We start from the raw sequence: 18,654 nt of genomic DNA on the forward strand, positions 1-18,654 counted from the left end.
TTATCTTTTCTTATAGCTTTAAAAAAACACAAAACAATCAATACTAGGAGAAAGAAGTATGAGCTCAGAAATTTCCTTAATCAGCAAACATTTCATCAAATTATCAGTGAAGAAACATAGAAACAAAAGATAAAAGCATTTTAGATGCTCTTAAGTACCCTTTGACAAATTCTTTTAAAGTGGAAAATGAAAATGTTAACTAAAAATGTGAAGACAACAATAACTACTACCTCAGCTTAATAAAAATTTCAATATAAGGATGTACATGCACATTTTTTTAAAGAAATATGAGAACAAAACAACTTCTGTAGGTAATTTTTATAATAATCTGTATTTTGCAATCACACATTTCATTAAAGTATAGAGATTATAAGAATATCTTAAAAATTAATTGATTTTTAAAATTTATTTCTAATACACATTGCTTATGAATTGTGTTGGAAACATAAATCAGAACAAAGAAATCAAAAACAATCAGAAAATTCAGAAAAATCAGAACAAAGGGGAAACAATGGAAGAGAATTAAAAAAAAAAACAGAAAAAAAGAAGTGAACATAGCATGTGTTGATATGCATTCAAACTCCATAATTATTTTTCTGGATGCAGATTGATTTTTCTATCTGAAGTTTATTGGGATTACCTTAAATCACTGAACTACTAAGAATCAAGTCTTTCATAGTTGATAGCATATTCTTGCTGTTATTGTGTAGAATGTTTTCCTGGTTCTGCTTGTTTTACTTGGCATCAGTTCATGTAAATCTTTCCAAGTCTTTCTAAAATCAGCTTGTTCATCATTTTTTATAGAACAATAATATTCCATAATTAATAACATTCCATTCATGTATCACAACTTATTCAGCCATTCCCTAACTTATGGGCATCTACTCATTTCCAATTCTTTGCTAACACAAAAAGAGCTGCTATAAACATTTTTTGCACATGTGAATCCTTTTTCCTCCTTTATGATTTCCTTGGGATACAGACACAGTAGTGGCACTACTAGGTCAAAGAGTATCCACAGTTTTATAGCCTAGTGAGCACAATTCCGAATTGCTCTCCAAAATGGTTGAATCATTTGACAACTCCACTAACAATTCATTAGTGTCCCAGTTTTCCCACATCCCCCCTAACATTTATCATGAATTTTTCCTATGATCTTAGCCAATCTGAGAGGTGTGATGTAGTATCTTAGAGTTGTTTTAATTTGCCTAAGGAACTGGGAGAATAGTATTACAAGGCATGGAATAGAGGATTAGTGGGGATAGGATAAATCTCCAAAGAAAGTAGTATTTTATCTCAGTTGTGAAAGAAGCCAAGGAAACCAGTATGCAGAAGTGAGGAAGATCAGCATTATAAAAATGAGGAAATTAGGTGGCACAGTGGATAGTGTGTTGAGACTGGAGTCAGGAAGACCTGAGTGTGAATGTGGTCTCAGATAGTTACTAGCTTTATGATCCTGACCAAATCAGTCAATCTGTTTTCCTCAATTTTCTCAACTATAAAATGGGTGTATGATAGTTCCAACCTCACCAGGTTGTTGTGAGACCCATATGAGATAAATATCTCATGAATCATTCATTTCCATTTTGTAAAGCAATGGCATAAAGTAGGTACTTGCTAAATGATTGTCCCTTTCTTCATTTCCTCTAGTGAAAAGGCACAGAGTCAGGAGATGGTAGAATAGGCTGTTTATAAGAATATCCTCATCAATAGTTTGAGATACTTATTATTGTAGATTTGTATATAAATTCTATCTAGGTATGCTTGGATCCTACTGGTTTCTATGCATTCTGGGAAAAATGAGGACTCCCCTTAAAAGATATATATATTAAACTCTATCTGTGGACAGGTCGAAAAAACAAATAGCTGCTTGTCAAATTATAAAAAGAAATCACCATTGTCCTGGACTCAAGCCAAGTCAGCTGAGAGAAAAGACCTTAGGTGCTTTCTCTAATTGCTTTTTACTTGTGACAAACAGTGAAGAAGTTAAAAAAAAAGAGGATCTCTAAAGGCAAACAGATTTGCACATTTCAAACAGAACAACATAATCTTAAGCCTGGAAGCAAATGAACATTTATCTAGTTCAAAATCCTCATTAAATATATGAAAATATTATTTTGTGTTGAAAGTGACCTACACTTAATACTGAACTGAAGTCAGTTCATACTAGCTTTCCAGAGGTGATGGTTACATTTTCAGTATAAGCATTTATACATCAGAAATTACCAAATACTACAAATCAGGATTTGATCTATTCTTTTGTTTGCTGTCTAGACTGTAGAAAGTAATAGAAAAATGTTTATATTGCAGATTAAATGTAAATGTATGTCTGTGTATATTTTCTTGAGAGACAATTGTTAAATGTTTACCAGTATTCCCATGTCTACATTACCCTAAATATTGTGGACATATTTTGTTTTTACCTTTAAGCATGATAGAGAATATACCAATCTTAATTTGGTTAAAAAAAAAATCTGTCTTGTCTGGGAATTCTACTATAGCAATGAAATCACAAGTCTAATCCCTATGCCTAATCTTTATAAAAAATACATTTCTTCCTCTTTGGATGTCTATAAAAACTGGGAGAAGTTAGGGCAAAATGTTATATCTACTCTGCATCACCAAGCTATCCTGAAGATTAACATGGCTGAATATGAAGCTTTAGAAATCTCTTCATGAGAAATATGATAGGGCAGCGTGCATTTATTGGAACCATCTGTTATCACTGTTGGCCACATGTCAGCTCTCACGAAAGAGAAAAGGTAGTCAATCCAAAGTAAAACTGAGAATCAGATGTTTTTATTATCACTATTCTCCATAGTGCCCATGTTACTCAGTGCTAATCAATCAGAAAGCCACTAAATCTGCACTTCACAATTCTGTAAATGCTTAGCTACAGGGGTAATATGTTCTTTGTGAAGAATTATGCTTATTAATGAAATGTTTACAGAAGCAAGTCATTTCAAAAGAGAATAGACATACTTACCTTATTAATGTGGCTTTATTACTATTAATAAAATTGTTAATGAATTATAAATCATAGGGGAAGTTTTATTCATGAATTAGAGAGAAAAGACAGTTGGTAAAGATCCAAAGCTTCCCACATCATTTTTTAATAAGGGAACAAGTGTTTCTTTTTTTGTTATTGACATCTTCAGGGAGCCATATGTAGCATAAACAACTTTAAGGAAAATCCCAAGGCATCCAGAGAGCAGTTATGTCTATAAAAGTATTGAGAAAGTAGGGTCTAGGAGTGGTTAAAACCAGAGGAAAGAAGGCAATTTGAATAATGAAGTGGAGGGAGGACTAAGCCAATGAAAAGTCACGTATTGGGAAAATGTCTTATAAAACAGCTATCTTCTGCACCACGGATTTAGTTACACTGAATGCCAAACCATGTGCTCAGTGTAGATAATGATGTAGCAGGCATTTTATTTGCTATAACCCCGAATTTCTATAATGTGGCTGTAATCCTTATTTCTAAGCAGTACTTTTATTCCATAACAGGAGCTTATTTTATCTTCCTCCATGAAGGTGGCTGTCCATACCGCTAAACATGGAAGATGTCCTGGGATTTCTGAATAATTCTGATTTTCAAAGTATTCATGTCTTGCTATGGTTTACTGATGATTTTTTCCTATCTTTAAAAAAATGAACTTTTTAACAAGGACGTATTCTCTTTCCTTTCCTAACTATCCCACCCTACCTCCAAATAATGGTGCAAAGACATAATTAGATTTTGTTTTTTGTTTGTTTGTTTATTAACAACTACTAAGGAATTGGCTAAATTTTCAGTTATAATCAACTGAGTCTCATTAAGCCTACCAACAATCCTGAAGCTTCTTTAGTTTTCTCTAAGAAACCTCCACAGAACTTCAACTAGTTAAAAATCTATTGAGAAAATATGTATATAAGCAGCATTGGACATGCCCAAAGTCAGGGATTTTCAATGAGTTGCATAAGAACATGGACAATATCTGTGGTTAAATGTCTAGCACCTGGATGTGAAACTTTTGACACTGGAATAAGCCCATGCACAAAACCAAAATGATCTGATTAAGGGTGAATACCTCCAATGTACTTCACTTATCCATAACAAACCTAGTCTCTACACTATATTGACCCCTGCATTGACCAGTAAACCCAGAGCCAAGGACTAGACATTTGAGAAGTCCTTCCCTCTTTCCCTAGAGCCTTCCAAATCTCTGATCAGTATTATTTTGTGCCTCCTGACTCAATAACAGATATGAGACCTGTCAATTACACTCATTCTGGTTTAGCCCATCTTCCAAAATGTTTTTTTCTGGGTGTGGCCATTGTACATGTTACAACTTCTTGGAGCCATAGGTGAGTTAGAGGAAGCTGAACACCAAAAGTGGATGAGCAATCCTGAAAAAAGCTCAGCAACACTCACACCAGAGGTCCTGGTCCTCCTGAACCACTCTTATACAGTTTTGGTTGTGCGTTCAATAAAGGAGTTCTTGGTTACTACATTGTCAGAAGACCAAAATGAGTTATAGAATGTCTAGACATGTTCCATTACATGGCTGAGAAAAATTAATGAAGTTTGAAGCATAATTTGAATTCATATCTTCCTGACTCCAAAACCAAATTTCTATCTGATTTGCCATCTTGCTACCCTCAGATAGAATGTAAACTCTTTGAGTACAGGGACTTTTTTATTTTCATTGTATCTTCAGCATCTAGCATAATTGGCCAGCATATAGTAAGTGCTTAGAAATATTTGTTAAATTCAATCATTTTGACTGGTCTTTATTAAATACTTATTCTGTACTGGGCACTGTATTAAATACTGGAGATATAAAAATAGACAAACAAAAAGATAGTCCTTGACCTCAAGTAGATCATATTCTAATGAAGAAGGTACCATGGAAACAACTAGGTAAATACAAGATATCTATAGAGTAGATTCCATGACATGACACCTCCATAAATATCAGAAATGGAAATACTCTGCCTTACACTGGTGTAGATCATACTCCCTCCATATTTTTTCATTCTGTGTAATTCTTTTCCATGTTCTATTAAGAAGCCTTCTTGTCAGAGTTTTCCAACCTACTAAAGATATTTGCTTAGGCAGAGCAACAATAAAACTTAATAGCTATGAATCTCACTACTACTAACCCATATCGTTTTTGAGTTATGCTTGCTTTTAATGATTTCTTCTTCCATACCAGTTATTTTGGTGATATGCTGCAAGCTGGGTACATGTGCCATATATGTTGCCTTTAGAATAATTTGAGATCTAAAATCTTCTAAGGTTAATGTTTCTCCCTCTATAATTTGGTACCATTTTGTATTACTGGCAATTATTGCTATTTTTAAAAGATAGGCTTTGTTTAGGTTGTTAACTAGATAAAATTCTGGACCCAATGATGGAACAACCAAAGTTCAAATTTATCCTCAAAAACTTACAGTGACCCTGGGCAAGATATTTAATCTTCATCTGCCTCAGTTTCTTTATCTGGAAAATGAGGACAATAATAGCACCTTCTTTCAAAGGCTGTTGTGAGGATAAAATGATATAATTTTAATTTATTTTGTAGATTTATGAATGCTAGTGATTTTCATTATTTTGGCAGAAAACAAACAAGTACTATCTAACTGATTTAGGGAAATAATTTCCCCATATATGAAATGTCAATCTGGTATTTAGGTCCACTATATAGAATATATTAAGTTCCAAAGAGAGAAGTTTAGAACAAAAATCTTACTTTAATATAGTTTTTTTGAAGGGATAGGGCTTAACTTGGTTTATTCCACTTTAGTAGTTTCTTTTTTATGAGCCATTGTACACAAGATTCATAATTATTTGTAATATCGATCAAGTAAGATAGAGATCTAACCTTTATGCATATCTAATATCAAAGCACAATCAAAATAACTGAACTAGAAAGAAGTACTTAGTAAATACATGAAATTTGAGTGAGTTTAGTTCCTTTAACCATATTATTAATGATACCAACAGGTTTAGACTCTATGTGTATCAGTTATCTTTGCCCCATTCCTTAGCTGTAAATACCATGCTTACTCTCAAAAGACCATTTATGAACTTATCCCATTCATCAGAGGGACCAAAAAGAGGACCTTCCTCAAAAACCTTAGGATAAAATACAAACCCTTTAACCTGCTATTTAAACCTCTCTGCAGTCTAGCTTCAAACTATCTGCCCTTATCTCATTTTATATTTTTCTTCTTACCAGAATCCATGATCTAGATAAATTAGATCCCTAATCATCCCCCAAACTTACTGTTTCATTTTCCATCTCTGTGTCCTCAAGCCTACAATAACCTCCCTCCTAACCTCCACCTCCCAGAATCCTTGTATTCCTTCTAGGCTCAGCTCAGATGATCCTTTGACAAAGCTTTCCCTGATTCCACCTCCTTTCCCCCTAACCTCACTTAATTTTTTAGGTGTTTTATCTCTCAAAGAATTAAACTGCTGGAGCAAAAGACTATCAGTTTTGCCTTTGTATGCCCAATATTTAGCACAATATCTTTCACATAGTAGAAATTTTATTAATGTAAATTGAAGAGAATTTCAAAGAAAGGTGGTGTTCCACAAGTACCCCTGTGATCTATCATTCACAAAACAAACTGGTAAGATAAAAACTTGTCTGTATGTGCCCGTGGTTTGTTTTGGGAATGCTACAGAAAAGACTAGATAGATCCCGTTTTCTTTGGCTGAATCCTAAAGTAGTCTAAACCTTAAAGACAGTAAGCCAAGTAAGCCTTGATGAGCTTGTGAAAATTCTGCTTATAGACATTCACAGTTTCCTATTCATTCTGGAGTTTTTGTTGTTGTTGTTGTTGTTGTTGTTGTTGTTGTTCTTTATATTTGAGATATTTCCATTTTTCAATGATTTATATTTTCATGATAAAATATTTTTAAAAATCTATTGAGGTTATTGAGGTTAAATGGCAGAATTAACTAATCAGAATTAGCAAATAACAGAAATAAACTAATAGAATAAACATGGAGTAGAAGGAGCAGAAAATTTGACATTAGGAGACCTGGGATACATCTGGATAGTACAGTAAATAGTACATTAGTCCTAGAATCAGGAAGGCTTGATTTCAAATTCAGTTTCAGAAATCTACCAGCTATGCAATATTAGGCAACCTCCTTTATCTCTGATTGCCTCATTTTCTTCATCTGTAAAATGTGGAAAATAATGGCACTTACCTCTCAAGATTCTTTTGAGGATCAAATGAATTAGAATTTGTAAATGGCTTAGAAACATGTCTGGAATAATACTGGAATATAACTGCTAACTATTATTAATTATTATTGCCACTATCTGGGTAACTTTGGTCAATCTTCTCTTGACCTTAGATTCTTGATCTATTAAATTAATATGAAACCAAATGACCTTCATGATCCTTTGCAGTTCTAAAATATGGTAAAGAGCTTAAGAAATATGTAGTCTAATTATTATTAAGAACAATTATATATACATATATATTGAAATAGATATAATTAGATATTGATTTTACATCAGTAAAATTGTCTAAGTGACATAAAGTAAAAAGTCTGAGTTTGTAAGGCTTTGTATTTCCTCTAAAAGACATTGGCAGTAGAGATTACATGATATTCAAGTTAATGTATTTATTTTGGAGGGGTAAAGGCAGAATTGTTCAAATCTTGGCAGTCTTATAGTACTAGGAAAGTTAAGATGCCAGAAAGAAATTTAGCCAAGTATTATTTAATATTGATGGAGTATTCTCTATTTTCTGGTCCCCATAAGCTATTAATTAGGTATTCCCCCGTGGTGTCAATGTTATCATCCTCACTTTATAGATAAGGAAACTGGTACATATAAAGGTTAAGTGCATTGCCCAAGGTTACACAGCATATCAGTGACAGACAGGATTAGTGCCAAGAGCCTTTCTCTCAAGGCTGTGCTTCATATTTTGGGTCAAGCTGCTTCTTATGTTAATTCTTGTCAACAGCTTACTCCTTCCCCTTGCTCCATCCCATCACTAAGAAAAAAAAGGCATCATCAATGAATTATAGAATATCACTATGATTAATAGCATTTTCCCCTCAATATATATATATATATATATATATATATAGTGCTTGGAAGGAGCTCTATTCTTTCATCTGAGATTCAGTGTCAAAAAGAGAGAGCCATGGCACCTGGTATCCTGGTATCCTGAACTAAGGTATCCTGAACTAAGAAGAGAAGAACCTAAATTAATTTCCACTTATTCGAGAATCTAATTCTCTAATTCAGATTAGGAGTATGGCATAGAGGATGGAAAGGTCACAATACTAACTCTCCCTGGATTCCCTCAGACCTTATAAGTATGTGTGTCTATATACATGCACATACACACACACAAACACACACATATACACCTTTTAACATATATCTAAGAGAGAGCACAGTAGGGTACATTAAGAATCATGGGGGGGATCATATTTTGTCTCTGATACTTGTTGAGTAACCCTGGGCAATTTAACTTTACACTGGCCAATTCCCTAAAACTTATTGTAGATAAGTTATATAGAGAAATTAATACTAATAGTGATGATGATAAGAATAATAGCTAGCACAAGTTATAGAAATTAATACCAATACTGATGATAATGATAATATGTAGCATTTGATGGGGATAAGCTCAACCTTACAATCCCACTCCCTGTGGAGGTCTTGTATAACCCTACCTTAATGTATTCAATCAGAAAGTCAAGTTAAATTTCCTCCATAAATCATTCTATGGCCATATCATCTTTGCTAACCCTTTTGGATTAGCCTACCATGGCTTTCTGCCTCATGGTGTCTTTCTCTCATCCTCTCATCCCCTGATCATGTCTCATGGTATCTTTCTTCTTCTTATAGTTAAGTCTTTTAGGGTGCTAAACTTCTCTATGGATTTAGCTTATCGGTTAAGAACACCCTCAAACCTCATGGCGTATTCCCTTTCTCCCAGTTAATTGTGAGTTCCACTAGGGAACCTGTCCTTTCCATTGTTAGCTATTAAAAACCCTTTCTATGCTCTCCCAAATCTATTTCATATTTACCACTCCTGGTGTCTATTACACTTCTTCATTTTGTCTATAACTTCTCATTAATAAACCTACCTTTCATCAAAAAGAATGAGTATTGTGAATTTGTCCCATGACAGAACCCCAACATTTGGTGCCAAACCCCAATATTAGGTGTCAATTGCTCTCCTTAATCTCATAACTTGGTGCTGAACCTCAAACACATCACCAGGCTTGTTAAGCACTTTAAAAAGATTATTTCATTTAATTCTCAAAATAACCCTGGGAGGTAGATATTATTATTCCCATTACACAGTTGAGAAAATTGAGGCAAACAGAATACTTGTGCCTTCAAATCACAGTCACTAAGTATCTTAGGCAAGATTTGAACTTATGTCTTTTTAATGCCAGATCCAGGATGCTATCTACTATACTAATTAGCTGCCCAAATTTTTCTGGGTAGAAGAAGTTTCTGTATCAGGACCCTCCCCTAATAAAGAAATCATAGACCAATGACAACTTGCCCCCCCCCCAATTTTTATACAGAGAGAGGGAAAAAACTTTATAGAAGTCTTTGCTACCTTACATATATAAAATTAATTGATAACAAATTGAACATTTCAGCCATGCTAGTTATTTATCATCAACATATAACTATAAATGAATAAATAACATAAACCATGAAAGTACAAATACATAAAGATTTTCTAAATTTAAATTTTAAAAATTATTTAAAAATAGCTTTATTGTTCAATGCCTAATTCATCCAGATGTTACTGCTTTTTAAAAAGACAAATTCAGTCAAATACATATGTGGCACAGATTTTGTGTTCTAAGATGCTACTCAAAGTAATGAATAAATTCTAAAGTTTTTTTTCTACAAAGAACTCCCTTAGAAGTAGGCTTGTCAGGTTGCTAACTGGCACAGTGGATAGAACACCAGTAGGAAGAGATGAATTTAAATTCTGCCGCAGACACTTATGAGATGTGTGTTCCTGGTTAAGTTACTTAACCACAAATGAATCTGGAGGTGGGGGGGGGGAGGGTAACTATGTCTAGATATTTTCTACAATCTGAATTGATTTATTCTGTGCTTCATGGAGGCACTGAAATGCTATGTCACCCTGGTAGAATTTTTTAAACTACTAGAAGTATATGATATTTATAGTAAATATAGCTGACAAAATTCTGATATCCTGAAATCTTTAATGGATATAAAGATCTAAACAATATTCACTCCTTAGCAGTAAGGAAGTTAAGGGACAGGAATAAACTGATCATTTTTGAAGGGTAAAATATAAAGTATTCTAATAGGCATCATCTGCTATAAAGGACTTGTGATTTCACCAACAATAGGTATTTCCTTTTTGGGTGCTGATACAACCCATCCTTGCCTCTTCATATACTTTGAAATTCTTGTCCATGTCCCCTCATAAATTTACCACAAATCTATTATTTCCTTCTATATCTTTTAACATTTTGTGGGTCCAAGTACAACATTGGATATGAGTGTGGTATTTAATATTCCTTAATGTTGGGACATGACTTGCCCACATCAGAAGAAAGCATTGTCTTTGAAGGCAAAGGGCATGTATTCAGATCCTTCCTCTCTTGTTTATTACCTGTGTGGTCTTAGGCAAATTATTTAAATTCTCTGGGCCTCAGTTTCCTCATCTATAAAATGTGAAGGTTAGACTGCATGGCTTCTCAAGTACTTTATAGAGTTACACCAATGATTCTTTTTTCCCATAGTTTTCTTTAATGATTAGGCATTGAGTTGAGAGAGAACACAATTTGAATCTCTGTAGCATTTATTAGTTTCTTGACAATGCCTGTGTATATATGTCCCTTCAATTCTTTGAACCCCAGCTTCATATCATCTGTGCAATGGAGATTATAAAGCATAAAGTACTTTCCTTAAAGAGTTATTGTTTAGTCCCAAATGAGGTAAAGTAGATTAAAAAGCACTTTAATGTCTTAAAATGTCAATTCTTACTTGTTATTGTTTAGTCATTTTTAGTCATGCCTGACTCTTTGTGACCCCTTTTTGGAGTTGTCTTGGAAGATTTACTGAAGGTGGCTGCCATTTATTTACTTCTCTAGTTCATTTTACAGATGAGGAAACTGAGGCAAATAGGATTAAGTGAGTTGCCCAGGGTCATACAGCTAGTACCTGTCTGAGGATTTGAACTCATAAATATGAATCTTCTTGACTTCAGGCATAGCACCCTATCAACTGCACAACCCCCAACTGCCCCTTACTATTTTTATGATGGTCCTTATGTCATGTTTTGCATATAAGTCATTAATGATTTCCAAGTTTTCTTTCTTGGTGTATATTTCATTTTTTGTTTATTTGTTATGTATCTACTTTTCAAAAATACATATTCAGCAGTGTCTCTACTGGGTCTATATCCCAAAGAGATCATAAAAAAAGGGAAAAGGGCTCACCTGTGCAAAAATGTTTGTGGCAGCCCTTTTTGTAGTGGCTAGGAACTGGAAACTGCATGGATACATGTCAGTTGGAGAATGGCTGAATAAGTCATGGTATATGAATGTTGTGTAATATTATTATTCTATAAGAAACAATCAGCAGGATGATTTCAGAGTGGCCTGGAGAGACTTATATAAACTGATACTGAATGAAATGAGTAGACCCAAGAAAACATTGTACACAGCAACAACAAGAATATGCAATGATCAATTCTGATGGATTTGACTCTTTTCAACAATGAGGCGATTCAGGCCAATTTCAATAGACTTGTGATGGAGAGAGCCATTTGCACCTAGATATTTTTCTGTTAGATTTGTATAACCTTGTATAACCTTGAAACAGGAACATTTTATTTTTTTTTAATTTTACTCCTTATGTCTTCTTTTTCTTTATGTACTTAGATTTTAAGCCATTTGGAGAATATAAATTTAAAATAGTCTATTATTGTCTATGATACCTTTAAGGGAAAGTAATTTGCTTATTTGCTTCTATTTATTTTCTTGCTTTGTTTGATAGCATGACAACTCCTGCTTTTTTATTCACTTAATGCATAATAAATTTTGATCCAGCCTCTTCATTTTTAGTTTATATGTTTCATTGCTTTTTAAATGTATTTCTTGTTTTTCTTTCTCTTTTTTGTTTTCTTATTTGTCACTTTCATTTTGTTAGATTATTTAATCCATTCACATTTAAAGTTTTGAGAGGTAAGTTTGTATTTTCCTTCATTTCTAATACTTTTTTTCTGAGTTAGTATTTGAATTTTAAAAGTTCTAGAGTCCTACACTACCTAAAACAGTGTTAGCCATGTGGAAGATATTAGGGAACTACCAGGAGACTGGAGGACTGTGGCTTTGCTAAATGTTCTGAAACCCCCATCACCACCACCATTATCTATGGAGCTAGAACTGTCAGCATCTTTAAAATGATTGACTCACTATTTTCTTTATCAACCTCTCTTTTACCTATGTCTGTTACTTTATATTTCCCCTCACTCCCATCCCACCCACCTTTCCAAGAGTTTTTCTTCCAACCTCTCCTTCCACCCTCTCAATCTTGAGCCACATATTCCTCCAAAAATCCCCTTTAATCCATCTCTAGGATGAAGGAAGAAGGGAATCTTGGGGAGGGGTGAGGGAGAAAAGTTAAAAAAGAATTTTACACGATAATTTTATTAATTATTTAAAAGGAATAACAAATTTAAATTATAGATTTACAGTTGTATATCCAATCATCTTTTTTATTCAACCATGTTATACAAATGCTTGTTTTATTCCATAAATTAAAACTAAATTTTAAAAGATAAAATAAAATGATTGATTTAGTAACTACTGTGTTTTTGCTACATTTTTGTCTGAGAGTAAAAGTAATTCCTTCTTTCATACTTTCTTTGTGGTCCAGAGAAATGGCCATGAATTGGTATTTTTATTTATTCTTGGCTATTTCTAGGTCAATAGAATGGAGTCTACGATTTATTTTGGAAACATGGCAATGCTGGGGTCTAAATTTATAGGTTGGAGAGTGCAGACAGCCCAGAAGCAAAACCCTGAGGACCATGGGTCCTGGTACATCAACCTAGAAGAAACCAGTATTGGTGATCTGAACTTGAATTAGGTGAGTTATATGGCAACTAAACTCATTTATGAGCCTTATCCCTCTCCCCACTCCCCAGTGATCAATGTTATTGGGAAGATTATGCAACTATACTGATGGTAGAAATGTTTCCATGTTTATTTTTATCATACTTTTGAATTAAATATCCTTTCATAAAAGCTAATATGATGCTAAGTAATTAACTGGAACTGAGGTGCTAAAATGGGGAACACAGCCAGTGAGGGTTTGAGAAAAAATTCCCAACCCTCTCAAGGGGCTGAAGAACTCTATGAGGATGATAAAATATAACAAATCTTTCCCTGAAAGAGGAGGACAGAGAAATCAAATGACAAAAACTTGTAAGGTACTGAGTTTTAGGTCCATTTTCTTACTAATTTCTTTGTTCTTTATAGATTTTATCCCCTCTGCCCATTTTTTCCCATTGTTTCTCACTCTTAGATATACCGGTTAATAAGGAAAGAAAATGTTATCTCGAGGCAGAAATTTTCACATATTGCATATCATGTAGGATAGTTCAATCTTCTGCCTTTCCCTTGTAATTAAGATGTTCTCCTCCCTAAGTCCATACCCTCCCATACTTGTGGATTCTAGCTGTCACTAAGCACTCAGATTTCCTTTCAGGTTTTTCCACAGAGCCACAAGTCTCTCTGAGGGAAAGTGGCTTGTATATTAGATCCATTATAACATTCCCATTTTCCATTAGAAAATATATCCAGTCTTACTCTTTAGTGGAGAGGGTATGGCATGATGAGACCTGCACTTTCAGAAAATCACTTTGGCAACTGAATGAAGGATAGATTCAAGTAGAGAGAGAGATAATGCAAGTCAATCAACCAGAAGGCTATAGTAATAATCCTAGCAATGGGTAAAGATACATGGAACAGAATGGTAGTTATGTAAGAATAGAAAACTAATGGAAAAGATACTGTGGAGATAGAAATGACAAAACTCAGCAAATGCCATAAGTGAGAAATTGATACTAATACCAAAATTATAAAATTGTGGACCTAGAAAATATGGTGTTATTCTCAAAAATGATAGGAGAGTTTAGAAGGTGAGTGGGTGTGAGAAGAGGGTAAAATATTGAATTCTGCTTCAAACGTTGTATATTTGAGATGTTGATGGCTCATATAATTTGAAATTTACCATACACTGTAGATGATACAAGACAAACTCAGGACAGAAACAACAGCTAGATCTAAATCTATGAATAATCTTTATAAAATGACAATTGCATCTCTGGGAATTAATGAGATGACCCAGCAAGAAAGAGTAGAAAGAAAAGAGAAGAGGGCCCAAGAAAGAACTATGGGATATATCTTGGTAGTTTATTTTTTTGGTTTGTTTGTTTTTTAACATAAAAAAGCTTTAAATCTGGCTAAATCTGACTCATCAACTTACTGGCTACAGAGTGATGCAGCTTTCTGTCATAACTCCTGAATATCATTTACTAAAGCACAGAGTAGTTGCATTCTCCATAGATGAATGAAGAAACTTTATTTCCAAAATAGAAAAGAACTTAGAAAATTTGCCTGGAGATGACTGTAGACAAGATGTAAGAATAGGGTCAGGGAAGGTAAACTAAAAAGATTCTGGCCTGGATCCAATTGTATTTCTGCTGAAGACCACTGATTTCTATTCCTAGACTAACAAGTTATAGTTTCTCAAAATTTGGAAACTCAATATTTATCTTTGTTTTTAAACTCTTTCCCTTAAAATTACTGGAAGTAAAATGAAAACTTGTTGCTTTATTTTTTTAGAAATCTTTTAGAAATTCTAAAGTATTTTGAATACTTTTTTCTGCAAACACAGAGCAGAGTAGATGTTGGAAACTTGTATCTTCCTTCCAAAAGAGAAGTGAAAGGAAGCCAGACTCCAGGAGGAGTTCTGGCAAGTGTTTTAAAAGGCTCTGAACTTGCAGGTGAGATGGAGTGAGACTCCACCTGAGACTATGAAATGTTTCCTGGGGTTTACCTGGCAAGAGGCCCATATGACAAAACAGTCCAACATGCAGGTGCTCTAATAAGAGTCTTATTTTAACTGTAGATGGATAGGGACTCATAACCTCCTTTGCCAATCTTTACCAGAAGTTTGCTATCTAGTTGCCATGTTGAACAATTAAACCTGCATATTAGGAAAATGGAAAGCACCCTCATTAAGGCACTCACAAAGAGCTGCTTATTTAACCTACAGATGGGGCTCATATCCCTCTCATTCAACAATGCATAGGACTCACATGCCCTTTGACACATTTCTTGGGAAATTCTTGAAGCTTCTTACCAGTCTCAGACCTAGAAAGCCAAATTGGCATCTTTGTTTTGTAGAATCCTATTTTTAAAAATTTGTATTTATTTTGTTTTTAATTTAGAGAATAAAACAAACATTTCCATACAGAATACTCTTTCTTTAAATGCCTCAATACAGATGGAAAAATTTTAAAGAGAAAAAGCTTATGCACCTTTAATTACCATACAACATAATTTTGTAATCCTTTAAATATGTCCTATTTCTTTTGTGCAGCAGTCCTTCCCTTACCAAGCCCCACCACAGCCTCCATGCCAAATTATTAAACCATTGCATTTGGTAAAGGAAATGAGAACTGTGAAGGGCTGTTACCACATTGAATTTTCATCACAAAGCAAGCCTGCATAAAGTTATACAGCATCATGTTTCTGCAATTATGCTGTATTAGGAAAATATGCCGTGGGTGGTAGGACTTCATGTGTAGTGCTAGGATACAAGATGTTGGAGAAGAAAACTGATCTAGACAATAGAAATAGCAATTTTCTTTAGAACCAGGGTTTAGATTAGTTGAGGGAGTAGGTTTATGTTGATGTATTTCCTTACTTCTGCATTATTTAAGGGAGGGATCCCAGTTTTGTTTTCTTTTGTTTTATTTTTAATGAGCCAAGACTGCAAAATGGATGGAACAAAAGCAACTTGGAATATGTACACCTCATGCTAAAATAAATAAATAAATACATTCTCTTTGTGCTGCATGTGACTATCCTACTTCAGGAGCAGAAGGAGGGGGGGGGAAATAAAAATCTAATAAACCACATAATTTTTTTTTGACTGAAGGATTTTGCTCTGGGCACTTTTAAGAACCTATCATGTTGTCAAGTAGAGTTTTTACTTTTGGTTCTGTCTTATTTTTGGATTCATCAAATGCATAGATTATTGAGGGGGACAGTTTGGGGGAACTTAAAATATATCCATATATTCCACAACACGTAAATCCTCTGTAACTGTTCCAATAGCAGGATGTAATTTTGGCTTGTGACTCTAGACTTCTGGAGATGACATTAATCTGACGTGTAAGGAAGTTCCCAACAATCTCTTTTTTTCCCCATTGTATACCTGGGATGTATATATGTGTAAAAGAAGAACATTCAACCTCTTTAAATCTCAGATCTGTCATATACAAAAGAGACTTCATATTTCATCTATCTCGGTATAATAAACTCATGCAAAATAATTTTTGTTAAATAGCTTTTTTTCACCAACTGGTCCATCCTCATAAACTTGATTATCTTCTTCATCAGGATTTTTAATTATCTCCAGGCCAGCCTTAATAATCTCCACCAACTTACCTCGCTTTTTTTTTTCTAACAAGATTTTCTTCTAGATGTTGAGCAAGATTATCTCTAATTGCAAGTCTTACATTAAAGTAAAACTTGCAAAGAGATTGATACGTTACTCACTAGAAACTTCTCTCCTATTACACATTGAACTGTAAAGATAAATATGGTAGCCAGTATCAGCCTAAGAAGCTAACGTTAAATTAGAATTAATTTTTTTTAATTGTACTGGAAACTTTAATTATGGAAATTCACTCTATTTACACTCCAATTTGATATGCCAAGAGACAAAAATTTGTACCTAATTATTAGTCACTTAGTATGCATTTCCTCAAAGAAACTGAGGCCTAGGAAAGACTCTAATTTAGAAAGGTCAATGTCACCCACTGTTTCCTGAACTATCACCAGTAATTTTAACTTTTATCTTACCACTGGTTTTAATGACTTTGGAGGACAGAGTGAGATAAATTACTTTGAGCAACTCTACCTCAGTTAAATCCAATTTCCTAGCAAGTAAAGACCTTCATGATGTCATTGGCCTTCTTGAAAATGAAGGATAAACAACAATCTGGAAGGGAAAGACCCTAAGAGTTTCTGGTCACAACATAAAAATCTAGAATGGGAGAGAAGAAATGATTAATTATAATACAAGGCAGCACATGATAAGTTCTACAAAAGAAGTATCATTAATGACTGACCACAAGATTGAGAGAAAATACTCCAAGCTTAATGAAACATTTTCCTCACAACAATCCAGTGACATCGGCATTTTTAAAATGAGGAAGTGAGAATCTAGAAAAAGAAAATAAATCTAGATTTATAGAAATTGGAAGAAAACAAACATTTATTAAGCACCTATTATGTTCCAGGAACTTTATATATATATGAAGGCCCAGTGCTCTAGCCACTGTTCCATCTGACTGCTAAAACGTATGTGAGATAGGACTCACAAATACATCTAATTACTCTGACTCCCAGATACTGCACCTTATCAAATATTATTATTGTACAAAGTTAAGAAAGATGAATATCAACTGAGCAGATTAGGAGGTGATAAGTCCCCTTTGTTCATATTTCATGCTAAAATAACCTACAAGGTGACAATTAATATGTGTTTTAAAAGAGGAGTAGAGTTTCAAAAGACTGAGATAGAGGAAAGGGAGCATTCCAAGTTAAAAAAAAAAAAACACACATTTGAACAATGTGGCCAGCCCATTGGAGTTATGTTCACGATAATAAAGTTTGAGTTCTTGACAGTTTAGTTCAAGAAAGGATGTCAGTATTCACTACTTTATGCTATCAGATGATCTTCAGAATCTTCCTAAAATAATTCAAATGGAAGTGATTCCATTTCATGGCATGGTGCTAGAATATAGCCCAGGTTTCATAGGCATGGAACAATGAGGTTAACCCAACAATTCTATAGACCTTCAGTTTGTTAGTCAGTCTAATAATATCTCTTCCCTCCAACTTGCCTTAAGAGCCTCCCAGACACTGAGCTAGCATTTGCAATGTGTGCAATGTGTGGATTTTTTGTTTGCAAATGATTATACACTAATGCAGCATCTGAAGCTATGTTGCAATAAAGTGTAGATCAATTCTCTGCTTCTTGTATTAATTTGGACCTAATATCTAATGTGAAGAAAACACAGGTACTTCATCAGCTATCACCACACTATCCATATGCATAACCATAAGTTACAATACATGGAGACATTTTGAATACTGTGGATAAGTTCCTTTCTGGTCATATATATACTATCAGGTGATATATACACAAGCATAAATGTAAAACAGTCCCTAACTTTGAATTACATTCTACTGGAATCTGATAGGAAATCAAGCATTTCTGAACAGTATCAGGGTTCTATTTAGGTTAGATAGTATGTATTTATAGTAGAATAAGTTGTCTAATTATACATTATTTTTCTTGGTGTAGCAAGGGTGAATTA

The sequence above is a fragment of the Sarcophilus harrisii genome, chromosome 5 (assembly GCF_902635505.1).
Source record: "Sarcophilus harrisii chromosome 5, mSarHar1.11, whole genome shotgun sequence".
Classification (NCBI taxonomy): domain Eukaryota; kingdom Metazoa; phylum Chordata; class Mammalia; order Dasyuromorphia; family Dasyuridae; genus Sarcophilus; species Sarcophilus harrisii.